The 12662-nt window shown below is 43.1% G+C and overlaps 1 protein-coding gene across 2 annotated transcripts in view; it reads right to left on the reverse strand.

The window, feature by feature from the left end:
• The window catches only part of LOC121871956 (cadherin-86C-like), a 175694-nt gene that overhangs the window by 118228 nt on the left and 44804 nt on the right, over positions 1–12662 (reverse strand). The gene's annotated exons all lie outside the window — the stretch shown is intronic.

Below are 12662 nucleotides of genomic sequence, written 5' to 3' on the forward strand. Positions count from 1 at the left end.
CCAGCTGCTTCCTCCCTCCACCAGCTACTTCCTCCCTCCACCAGATGCTTCCTCCTCCACCAGATGATTCCTCCCTCCACCAACCGCTTCCTCCCTCCACCAGCTACTTCCTCCCTCCACCAACTGCTTCCTCCCTCCACCAGCCAGCTTCTCCTCCTCTCCACCAGATGATTCTCTCCCTCCACCAACTGCTTCCTCCTCCACTGGGGCTACTTCCTCCCTCCACCAACTGCTTTTCCTCCTCTCCAACACCAACTGCTTCCTCCCTCCACCAGATGATTCCTCCCTCCACCAACCGCTTCCCTCTCCCTCCACCAACCGCTTCCTCTCCCTCCACCAGCTACTTCCTCCCTTCACCAGCTGCTTTCCTTCCCTCCACTAACTGCTTCCTCTCCCTCTCCACCAGATGATTCCTCCCCTCCACCAACTGCTTCCTTCCTCCACCAGCTAAGCTTCTCTCCCTCCACCAGCTGCTTCCTCCCTCCACCAACTGCTTCCCTCCCTCCACCAACTGCTTCCTCCCTCCACCAATCAGCTTCCTCCCTCCACCAGCTACTTCCTCCCTCCACCAACCAAGCCTTCCTCCACCAGCTACTTCCTTCCTCCACCAGCTGCTTCCTCCCTCCACCAACTGCTTCCTTCCTCCACCTCAGCTACTTCCTCCCTCCACCAGATGATTCCTCCCTCCACCAACTGCCCTCCACCAGCTACTTCCTCCCTCCACCAGATGATTCCCTCCCTCTCCCACCAACTGCTCTTTCCTTCCTCCATCAGCTTCCCTCCCTCCACCAGAGATGATTCCTCCCTCTCCACCAGCTGCTTCCTCACTCCACCAACTGCTTCCTTCCTCCACCAGCTGCTTCCTCCCTCCACCAGCTGCTTCCTCCCTCCACCAACTGCTTCCTTCCTCCACCAGCTATTATTTCCTCCAAGAGACTAATAGCTATATTTGTAATATATACGGTATATAATGCTGAGCTAAATAATAATAATAATAATAATAATAATAATAATAATAATAATAATAATAACAATAATATTACAATAATAACAACCCCTTTGGTTCGTTTAAACAACTTAAAATATTTCAACAGTGTGTTTACATGCACATATATATATTCACTATCTTATTTGATCTTGTCATATAAATTTGTTGTAATAACTAATATTGGTTGTTTTTAATTACCATTCTTCTCTTAAAACAAACACAAGGACCTTGAGCTGAAGCCTGCAATACAACAAGACTCCAGACACCAATTATTTCGTTAAAATATTTACACTAAATTCAAGAAAGTTCGCTTCCTTTAAAGGCCTAATTAAACACCGCTAACTATCAATTACCATTAATACCTTCCATCGCCTCCACTCTTACACCAACTACAATTAAGAGTAATTATTGTTAATTGTTCTTAGGAGGTAACATCACCCTCTCACCAACCTACATACAAGATGGCAGGCCAACACCACCCTTACACACCCCTGCAGTATGGAACAGTTTACGAGGCAGGGGTGGTGTCTACTGGGTATAGCACGTTCTGGGTCAACGCGTGACTTGTTATTAAACAAGTGGAACAACACTTGAGTATTGGAGTGTACCAATTATATGATTAAAAAATAATATACAAGAGATAATATGACCTGAATCCTTGACCTGTAGTTATGCATTATGATATATAGAATGTGAAGCGCCGGGGTCCCTCCTGTACAGTACATATTGGGTGGCAACCTTCTGCCTCACTACCCTGGTTCACAGCGGGAACCACTTAATTGTCTAATAAAATAAGAAAAAATATATATATTTTGTGTTTTTGTGACAATAAAAAACATGGACCTAATAATTCACGTGTATAATTTTATTACAATACATAATCATGTACCAATAATGTTATCATACTGAAACTTACATACGAGTATGCAGTACGTACAGTACTTCTATCTGTACTGTACCTGTACCAGGTATATGTACTGGTAACCTAATGAAACATGTGTACCTGTATCTGCCTTCTCACCTGTACTGTACCTGTACTGCTAATAAAACAAGCAAATATAGTAGTACAGCACCACATTAACACCTCTGTACCTGTAACTGTATCCTCATCTGTATCGTCCCTTAATCAATAAAGTGTTGAAATTACAAAAAGAAAAATTTACAAGGGAATTCCCCGCTCCTCCCTGCCTGTCAGTATTCCAGGAACTCCCAGGCCCGACCATGACGCGTTACCAAACACATAAACAAACTCTCGCGCGGAGGCAAACATCGCCGACCACCTGACTATACTCCACCACACAGTAAAACATTCATCTTCGCTACTAAACTCAGATGTTCATAACGAGGAGCAGGACTGTGTGTTGGTGAATGTGGTGTACTGAGCGAGCGACTACGACGACTGGACAGATACTTTCAACAAAACATTCAGACCGCCACGTAATTCTACGGTAATCACGCACCGACTTTCAACTAATTAATCATTTATGTAACTACCATTTGTTAAGGAACTATTTTTTATAAGCACGAGATATTATTAAGAATAATCATAATAATTAATATATTAAAATAATAATTACTCTACTACTACTAATAATAATAATAATAATAATAACTACAGTAATAAAAAGCGACAACAATGAAAATAATAACCCAAGTAGATGATAAAGATGCAAAATATTTTAAGGTATTATTTTTTGCGTAAATTCTGTCATCATAAGGTGGAATAGTATGTTAAGAGAGAGAGAGAGAGAGAGAGAGAGAGAGAGCACTGTCAATACACCAGCTGTGGGGAGGAGTACTGAATAATTCATAGTAATGTTCTAACACCGTCCCCTCCTCCCTCACCACCTGTCCTGCCTCCCTCACCACCTGTCCTGCCTCCCTACTGCCATCACCACCTGCCCTGCCTAGTTATTTCTACCATCTACCCTATCCACCCACCATCACCACCTGACCTCCTTACTTCCTTATACCACCTGTTCATGGTCTTCAGTTTGGTAATATTGTATTAGAACGTGAAGATTCAATACCATACACCCCTATACTTTTAAGGTGTATCTTTTATATACAGCTTCTCAGTTATTTAAAAACTTTCCCCAGAACACATAAGTTGATACATTGTTTGTGTGTTTAGACATAATAGAGGTAATGTGAAGTCTCTGATTCTCTGGTTTCATGAAGAGGCTGCAGATGAGACGACAAGACTTCTGTTGGCGAGTGTACAATGATATATGAAAACAGAAACCATGTTGTCTATTACAGAAAACGGGAACCTCGTCATATATTACTGACAATTAAAAGAAAATGTTGTTTAAGACAGAACTTGGGAAAGTGTTAAATTTTGACCATAACCCGTATTCACAAGGTTCCGTTAGTAGAATTTTTGCCTAAAGTGGGGAAGTGGTAACGTAACAGTCAAGTTCACTCAAGCTACGCGGTAATAACAGCACCATAACAAGCGTCGAAATTATACTGAGAGTACCGCACCTGGAAGCGTCCTTTCAATCCTTCCGTTGAAGGAAAAACTTAAACTTAGGAATCTCTGGAAATAAATCACCGAAAACCAGAACCTGATCCTTGTGTACTTTGTGCTTGTTTATTCTAAAAAAAAAGTGATCCTCGTGTGACACGTCCCGCCAGGACGGCAGCTTCACTCCCAGCTATATATAAACCCCATTAATCATCCCAGCAATACAATTGGTACCATGTGTCTTGTATGTGACTTATGACGACTCTTGGATCTCATTAGTCTTTTGTCCGGCACAACGATCACTCACCAAATGCCATGCCTACATTTCTATCTAATTTTAGTTTTCGAGAATGACGTTCACAGCACTGGATTTTAAGGTCGCGTTCCTATAATATTTTTCTCGGGTGCAGCACGTATGACAGCCTGCGACTAATATATAGATTTTTTACTGATAGAATCTGGCGTTTTGTGTCGTGAAGTCTTTATAACGTAAATATTAACCCCTAAATTTATATATATATATATATATATATATATATATATATATATATATATATATATATATATATATATATATATATATATATATATATATATATATATACGTAATTTTTAATATGTTTTTTCCTGCAAAAGCGAATAATTAAACGAAAACTATGTACGACTAAAGAATCGTTTCCGCTGAAGTTCGAGAGATGAAAAATTAACCTAACAGTATTGGATATTAATAAGATTAATTTAATTCAATATATCTATGTTTATATGTACAGTATGTGATAATTCTTTATGGTTTCTTAATGCATGTATAAACGACATAGTTGAAACTCTATTTAACGTACAATAATTAAGCTACAGTTACCAAGTAATATAAAGATAATACTGACCCACTACATAGTTCCCTAACACAGACGTCTCCTCATTGGACCTTGGTCACCACTGGGTCCAATGTGATGAAGTAAACCAATGGTCATGCTACGATGATGAACATTGCATACAAGAGTAAACAGAGATGACAAAGACGATATATATGTTCATTATTTACGTATACATTAAAGTTAAGTTAAATTAGCATATTCAGAATATATTAGTTTAGTTTCGATAATGTTAAAATACCTCAACTTAGGTTAACTGAGTTACGATTAGTTTACCAAATGCAAATTCGTGTTTAGTCTCCCAGTTTTGAGTGTGTCGTCATATATATTCAACCTTTACACTGATTGTTCTTGTATATATTATCAGCATACCTAAGTGTACTTCTATACTTGGTAAGTGTTGAAGTCGATGCTGTGGATGGACTGTGGTTTCTCATGTTTCTCACTCAACAAAAATTAAGTTTCTCATTCAACGTGTCAACAGTTACAACAACAGTCAACAATTCACAATTGAAAAATTCTCAGTCAAGTCTCAATCGGTAACAATCAACAGTATCTCAGTCAAAAACAGACAATAATTCATAATTAACAGTTTCTCAGTCAATAGTCAGTGGTAACGAGTCATCAAAAAGAGGGGCGACGTGAGGTGAGGTTGGTCTTATGAGAACTATGCGTAGATGAGTTATTTACGAAGGCGTGTGGAGCGTTACACTTCAGGCTACAAACATACTGACACCATCAACTGACCTCCATGGCAGTACTGACACTAACCCCTATACAAAGTGTCTGACCCCCGACCCACCAACATGACTTGAACTGTTTAGGTGAGGTAATGTTTGTGTAGTGTATCAATGTTATGACCAAGAACATATCGATCACCTGAAGATTAGCTCCCACAAGCTTATTTCACCTCATGATTAAAAAATACCCTTATGCTATACCTGGAGGGTTAGATTAGGTTAGATTTGAGTTAGATTTAGGTTAGGTTAGGTTATGTTGATCTCCAAGTGAAATTACCTGGAAGGGGTGTAAACAGTCATGTAATTAGTATTCATGAAAAACACGAAGCATTTACATAAGGTTTCCTTCCTTGTATTGTCTCATGTCGTTGTGTAAACCAGTAATAAATAAAATGGAAGCTTAAATAGAAGACAACACCGTAACTGTAATAATTCATATTAAGAGTAACATATGTGATCAACAAGTCGTGTTCCATGACGCTCAAACACCACCACACTATCTTTAACTGATGTACGTCACAGTAACACAGAAGTAACAAACACAACAGTAACAAACAATAAACAAGTCACAACACAACAGTTACAATCAATACTACAACCGCTCTAACCCAGACCGCCACGTACTGACCGCTACAAGAACAGCCTCATTCTAATCATTGTAAAAGTCATCAACAACTCGTGGATAACTTGGCGTCTTTGTCAACTTCACTCTTGTACTGTTACTTTGGTGAAATACCGTGTTAAAAGACCCTTCACACACACACACACACACACACGTACGTCTCAGAAAATAAATTACAGTAAGGAGAGAGGGGGGGGGGGGAATGATTGAATTATAACATAGAAAAAGTTCTCAACGACATCAACCCAACCTAACCCCATGCATCTGATGGTCCGCCGTGTTGTGTTTACATCCCATCAGCTGATATTATTTCGGCTGTCACGAGCTTATTCCAAAACTACTACCAATTCTTTCTCTCTCTCTTTTAGAATGAATGTTAAAATATGCACTTCCGTACTTACAGCATTAACAGCAGTGTGCAGAGAGAGAGAGAGAGAGAGAGAGAGAGAGAGAGAGAGAGAGAGAGATCTATACCCGAATTAAAAATTGGGGCAAACTGGTTAAATTTCACTTGACTTTGATGATGAGTAACGGGAGAATAATAACGAAGGGGCCGCGCCTTAATGGGCGCCTCGGCTACCCCTTAATTAATAGTAATTAAAAGGTAGAATGATAGGTGGCTGGAGCCTCACACCTGTGAAACTTTACACCCAGTGACGTCATCAGGGAAACAGGAGTGGAAATAAAATAGAAAAAGAGAGAGACTTTCAGCCCAGACAGACAGAGAGACATATTCCCAGAGAGACAACGGAACAAAGAGACTCAACAACAACATATTGGCCATAAGTCACACTCCGACTCTCACTCCGCCTCCAAGGTGACCCACAGCCTTAACGAACCCCAATTGTCAGCGCGGTCGTTAATACGAAGTCGTTATGGCGGGGTCGTTAAGGCGCACTTCAAGGAACGACTCTGCCTGACCACTGTTACTTAATCGATGCCAACAACTCCCAACCCGGCCTCTGACGCCAGGATCGTCAGCTGGTTTCTCATTGGTCGACTGACGGCCCTGCTGCTGTATGATTGGTTGGTCTGCCTGCCAGCTGGAGTTTCCAACTGAGGTTTGTAACTGGTTTGTGAATTTCTTTGTTGACGTGATTGGTCTGCGGACGTACCTACTGAAGTGTGTTACTTGGTGAATTGTTCTACTGAAGTATGATTGGACGAGAGAGATTTCGGCTGGTGTATCATTGGTCGGCGTAACTCCCTGTTGGGCATGTGATTGGTCGACGAGTTCGTGGGAAGTATTTTACACAAGCTAGAGAAATTCCCAGATGACGTGTGATTGGTTACCAGTATTCTTAGGTGACGAGTGATTGGTTGACAACTCGCAGCTTGTATCTCATTGGTCGAGAAAGGACAAAGGTGGTGTATGATTGGTTCGTATTGTTATGAAGTAACGCACGACTGATTCTGAATAAGCAGACGAGTGTGTGATGGGTGAAGAGGAATATTGGGTTGAATAATTGAAGTAGCTGTCGAGAGAGAGAGAGAGAGAGAGAGAGAGAGAGAGAGAGAGAGAGTGTGTGTGTGTGTGTGTGTGTGTGTGTGTGTAATTACAATACAAACAAAATAAATGCTTTACTGTATATATCTGTTAGTCTTTACGGTAATGTTGTCCACTAACAGCCACAAGTACTGTACACACCTGAGCCACAGTCCCGCTCACTAGTGAGGTGAGGAGGCGTCACACTGTAACGCCTCAGCAATGACTCGTTTGCAACACGTGCAAAATGTCCTCGAAACTATACAGAGACTCTTTAAGTAACTAAACAGCTGGTTAAGATGAAATAAGAACACCTAAAGTTTAGTCACCCCATCATATTTCACCTCATGCTAAATACCCAAACGCTAGCTGGGGTTGGGTTGGGTTGGGGGTTGGGTTGGGGTTAGGGTGTTTAATCATCAGGTGAAATAACTTGAGGTAACTAAACTTCAGGTGATACTGGAAAGAAAATCTAACTTACAAATCTTTGGGGATCTCGAACCTGAGTTCTGCTGTCGATCACTGGCAATAATTCTCGGTCAGACTCTTGAAGACTGAATGCAGGCGAGTCGACGGCTGCTGAAGCATTAATAATAAGTGTGGATGGATTACCTTTAATGACGAGAACATCGAGGCCGCTACCTGGAAAGTGTTCACTGGTGGGGGGGGTGTGGAGAAGGAGCGAAAGAGTAAAAAAAATTGAGAATGAGCGAGAAGTGGGAGAAGAGAAGAGGGAAGGAGAGAGAGAAGGATAAGAAGATATACCCTCCAATACCACTTTTCTCTTCAACCCCTCGCCCCCCTCCCCCCGCACCACAACTTAGGGGGGAGTAACTATACCACCACAACTCCCACCCACCTCCAACACTAGGGGCGCCACACACACCCTCCCTACCTAACCACACCGTCCCTTACTCATGTAATATTCAGCGCCCGCCTCACCCTGATTGACGCTCTGCCAAACATGTTGATAATGACAGTGACGATGATAAACAGGAAATAAGAGAGAGAGAGAGAGAGAGAGAGAGAGAGAGAGAGAGAGAGAGAGACCAGCCTACACACCCAGAGACCAGCCTACAGAGAGACCAGCCTACACACCCAGAGACCAGCCTACAACTCCAGAGACCAGCCTACACACCCAGAAAACAGCCTACACACACCAGAGACCAGCCTACAAATCCAGAGACCAGCCTACACACCCAGAGACCAGCCTGCACACCCAGAGACCAGCCTGCACACCCAGAGACCAGCCTGCACACCCAGAGACCAGCCTGCAACCAGAGACCAGTCCACCCAGAGCACCACCTACACACCCAGAGGCCAACCACACTACACACCCAGAGACGCCTGCACACCCAGAGACCAGCCTACACACCCAGAGACAACCTACACACCCAGAGACCAGCCTACACCCCCAGAGGCCAGCCTACACACCCAGAGACCAGCCTGCACACCCAGAGACCAGCCTACACACCCAGAGACCAGCCTGCACACCCAGAGACCAGCCTACACACCCAGAGACCAGCCTACACACCCAGAGACCAGCCTACACACCCAGAGACCAGCCTGCACACCCAGAGGCCAGCCTACACGTGCAAGTGAGCGTAAAAGTAAACTCATTAAGTGGCTGACACACGCTGACGCACTAATTGCAGGTGCCGAGGCAGGTGTGAGAGGCTTATTAGAGGGAGACCAACCTGACGAAGGTGAGTAGAGTGCTCTTAGTCAACCACGCCATCAGTAGGGTCAGTAATAATGGTAATGAGAGGGTCAAACTACCTTCAAGGGCAGTGACCGTCTTTGTTGACTGAGGGAGCCATTCTACGGGAGTGTTGCTGTTTCACGAGGAGTACTTATTTAACAGGGGGTTAGATATTTTGATAGGGGTGCTTATTTAACGGGGCTAGTTCTTTTGATAGGGGTGCTTATTTAACGGGGCTAGTTCTTTTGATAGGGGTGCTTATTTAACAGGGCAGATTCTTTTTGATAGGGGTGCTTATTTAACAGGGCTAGTTCTTTTGATAGAGTACTTATTTAGGGCTAGTTCTTTTTATTAGGGGTGCTTATTTAACAGGGTTAGATATTTTGATAGGGGTGCTTATTTAACGGGGCAGAGTTCTTTTGATAGGGGTGCATATTTAACGGGGCTAGTTCTTTTGATAGGGGTGCTTATTTAACAGAGGCTAGTTCTTTTGATAGGGGTGCTTATTTAACAGGGCTAGTTCTTTTGATAGTAATGCTTATTTAACAGGGCTAGTTCTTTTGATAGTAATGCTTATTTAACAGGCTAGTTCTTTTTGATAGGCTTATTTAACAGGGGGTTAGATATTTTGATAGGGGTGCTTATTTAACGGGGCTAGTTCTTTTGATAGGGGTGCTTATTTAACGGGGCGAGTTGTGTTCCTATGGGTGTGTACCTTACATGGGTAGATAAGCTGTGCGGGTGTAACTTTTACGGTGGTAGTTAATTTAAAGGGTAGAAAATTTCATGCACTTACTATTCATCCAGAAACTAAGAATTTTACGAGGCAATTAATGCAGTTATTACCTAATTTTACGGCTGAGTTAGTTATTTAATGGGGGTAGATATTTTGCCGGGGTACACATTTAACGGGAGTAGATATATTATGAGAGGAGATATTTCATAGGAGCAGATATTTTATCGATAGATTTACAAGGATTTATTTTATAGGTAGTAAATATTTCACGGGGGTATATCCGGTATAGTTATTATAGCTAGTGTATTAATCACCAACATTACTCGTAAATGAAATATAGTAATCTCCATTGTTGCTGTTGTTATTATTATGAATACAGTACAATACGTACCTACACCTGGTACTGTAATGCTTCTGAATACAACAAAATGAAGGACTGACTGAACTGAGCTGACAAAAAACACACTGAAACATTCTAACTCCTGGCTTAAACATATATTGACTGACTGAGTAATAACCACAGCCCCTCACGTTAGAATCATCTCACTGCCCCCCCTCCCCCCCTGTTCTAGTACGCGTCAGTCACTTACTCACGCCCCTACAAACCACCAATAAGCTCTACCCCCCCGCCCCCACATACACACTTCAGGAACCTACAGTAATCTCCCGCCCGGATCCTTCCACTAACAATTACAGCAGGACTGCATGACAAAGTGGAGTACCATGATTGTTTAGTTACGTGCATGACCTTGGGGAGATGAGGGTAGTGTGAAAGGGAGGGGGGGGGCAACAGAAGAATGTGAGGGAGAAGGAAGGAAGGAAGGGAGGGAGACAGCGCGAGGGAGAGAATGAAAGGGAGGAGAGGTAGGGAGAGAGTGTAAGGGAGGGATAGAAAGAAAGGAATGAAGAGTAAGGGAGAGGAAGGAGAAATATGTGAGAGAAGAAAGAAGGGAGATAGTTTGAGGAGAAGGGAGAAATGAAGGAAGGAAAAAGGGAGATAGTGTGTGAGGGAGTAAATGAGTATGGGAACGGAGGGGCGGCTGACGAAGAATGTGAGTATGGGAATAAGAGAAGAAGAGAGAGAAAGAAAGAAAGAAGGAGAGTTGAGGATGAATTTGGAAGACGATAAAGAGCGGGAAAGAAATGAGAGGGAAGAGGAGATGAACAGAGGATAGAAGTGAAAGGACGGAAGTGAGGTGAGGAGTGAGACGTGGCACAAGATGGCTGGCGCTCTCTCTCTCTCTCTCTCTCTCTCTCTCTCTCTCTCTCTCTCTCTCTCTCTCTCACCAGGGACACATGCCACACAGGTCAACTCGCGTGCCCTCAGACTATTCGACAAGCACCTTATAAGGCACTTCACATAATTAAGGGTCATTACCATACAACAATGACAGCCTTCTTGTGATGTGTGTGTGTGAGAGAGAGAGAGAGAGAGAGAGAGAGAGACACTGTACTTGTCTTTTAACTCTGACTTAACTTCTTTATTATTTTCTTCCTTTGGTTTCAATCAGTATGTCTTGACACTTAACAATAACTGCTGGTGTTGGGAGTAAAGTTTGGTCCGTAGAGAGGGAGGTGTTGGAGAGGGGGGACGAGGAGATGGAGACGTAAGTGATAAAGAAGAATAGGGAAGTGTAGGAGAGGAGGAGGTGTTGGAGGAGGAGGAGGTGTTGGAGGAGGAGGAGGTGTTGGAGGAGGAGGTGTTGGAGGAGATGGTGGAGGAGGAGATGTTGAAGGAGGAAAACGTTGGAGGAGGAGGTGTTGGAGGAGATGATTATGTAAGAAAAAGTGTTGGAGGAGATGTCAGCAACTCACACGAGGGTCGAGGGGTAGGACCTTGACAGGTAATAATGAGTCTCCATCACACCTGTCCGGGGGTCACTCGTCACTAATGGCCACCCTTTGTTCTGTCCTGGGTGTAAGGTGGACATTTGGACGAGTGAGTGAGTGAGTTATGGTAAAGACGTAAATCGCACCCAAAAGGTTCCTGAAACTGAGTAATAACCACAACAAAAGTTCTTGAGACAGACATCACCACAACATACCGGTAATACGCTGTGTTCTGTTGGCCGTAATAAAACATTAACTCATGTCAGAACTACCGCAACTCTGTAAGTGCTGTACCATTGCTGTTGTACCTTCATCTCAGGTGTACAGCTGCCGCAAATACGCCACAACAGTAGCAGGAACAAAGGGAGGGGGAGGAGGGGGGGGTCGTGCAGCGTGTCAATAAGAGAGGTAGCCTGCTGCCCACGCCTTGACGTCAGTGGAAGCAGAGTTTAGGTTATCGAGCAACAACCACGCCTCTACACCACTGAACCCGAGGAACTGTGTGTGTGTGTGTGTGTGTGTGTGTGTGTGTGTTACTTAGTTCTCTCTCATTCTCTTCACCAGGGGACGAGAGAACAGGACGACCAGTACAGTAAAGTCTCAGTTGTTATTTCTACGTCATACAAGCCCCCAATGTTTGTGTCATGGCCTAAGTGAGGTAATTCCCTGATTCTGTTTGCCACTGCGAGGAACGACGGGCTGTTTGCTGTTATGTTTGTTTACACCGGACTACAAACAACAAGGTTGTTAAACACTCTGGTAATTAATCACAAGACAACAATTAACCTCAACATGTTAAAAAAATCATCTATCTTGGGGAGAAATTCATGAACAAGTTGACTGCTTCATGACCTACAGCAGTAAACAGGAGAAGTTACCACCCGTCAGCGTTCCTCACCAGTTCACATCTTGCTGTACTCTTAATGACTCGGCCACAGCAGCACAGCAACACATAACACTGACAGGGCTCCAGTACGTATCAAAATTTTCAAGACCAATGTAAACTTTTATCGTGTCATCTCCAACATAGAAACTACATGTACACTTTTCACGGTCAATGCACATTATTTTCACAGAATTTTTTGTAGACAAAGAACGTACAGACACACAGGATTCTTGTAATGCATGTCGTGATGAAGCCGTGATATTACGTGGATATTACGACCCGTGAAGACTAGCCACGAGGAAACAATTGTTGTGCTGTGTGCCATCACCC

This window comes from Homarus americanus, unplaced genomic scaffold (assembly GCF_018991925.1).
Source record: "Homarus americanus isolate GMGI-L3 unplaced genomic scaffold, GMGI_Hamer_2.0 scaffold33556, whole genome shotgun sequence".
NCBI classification, from domain to species: Eukaryota; Metazoa; Arthropoda; class Malacostraca; order Decapoda; family Nephropidae; genus Homarus; species Homarus americanus.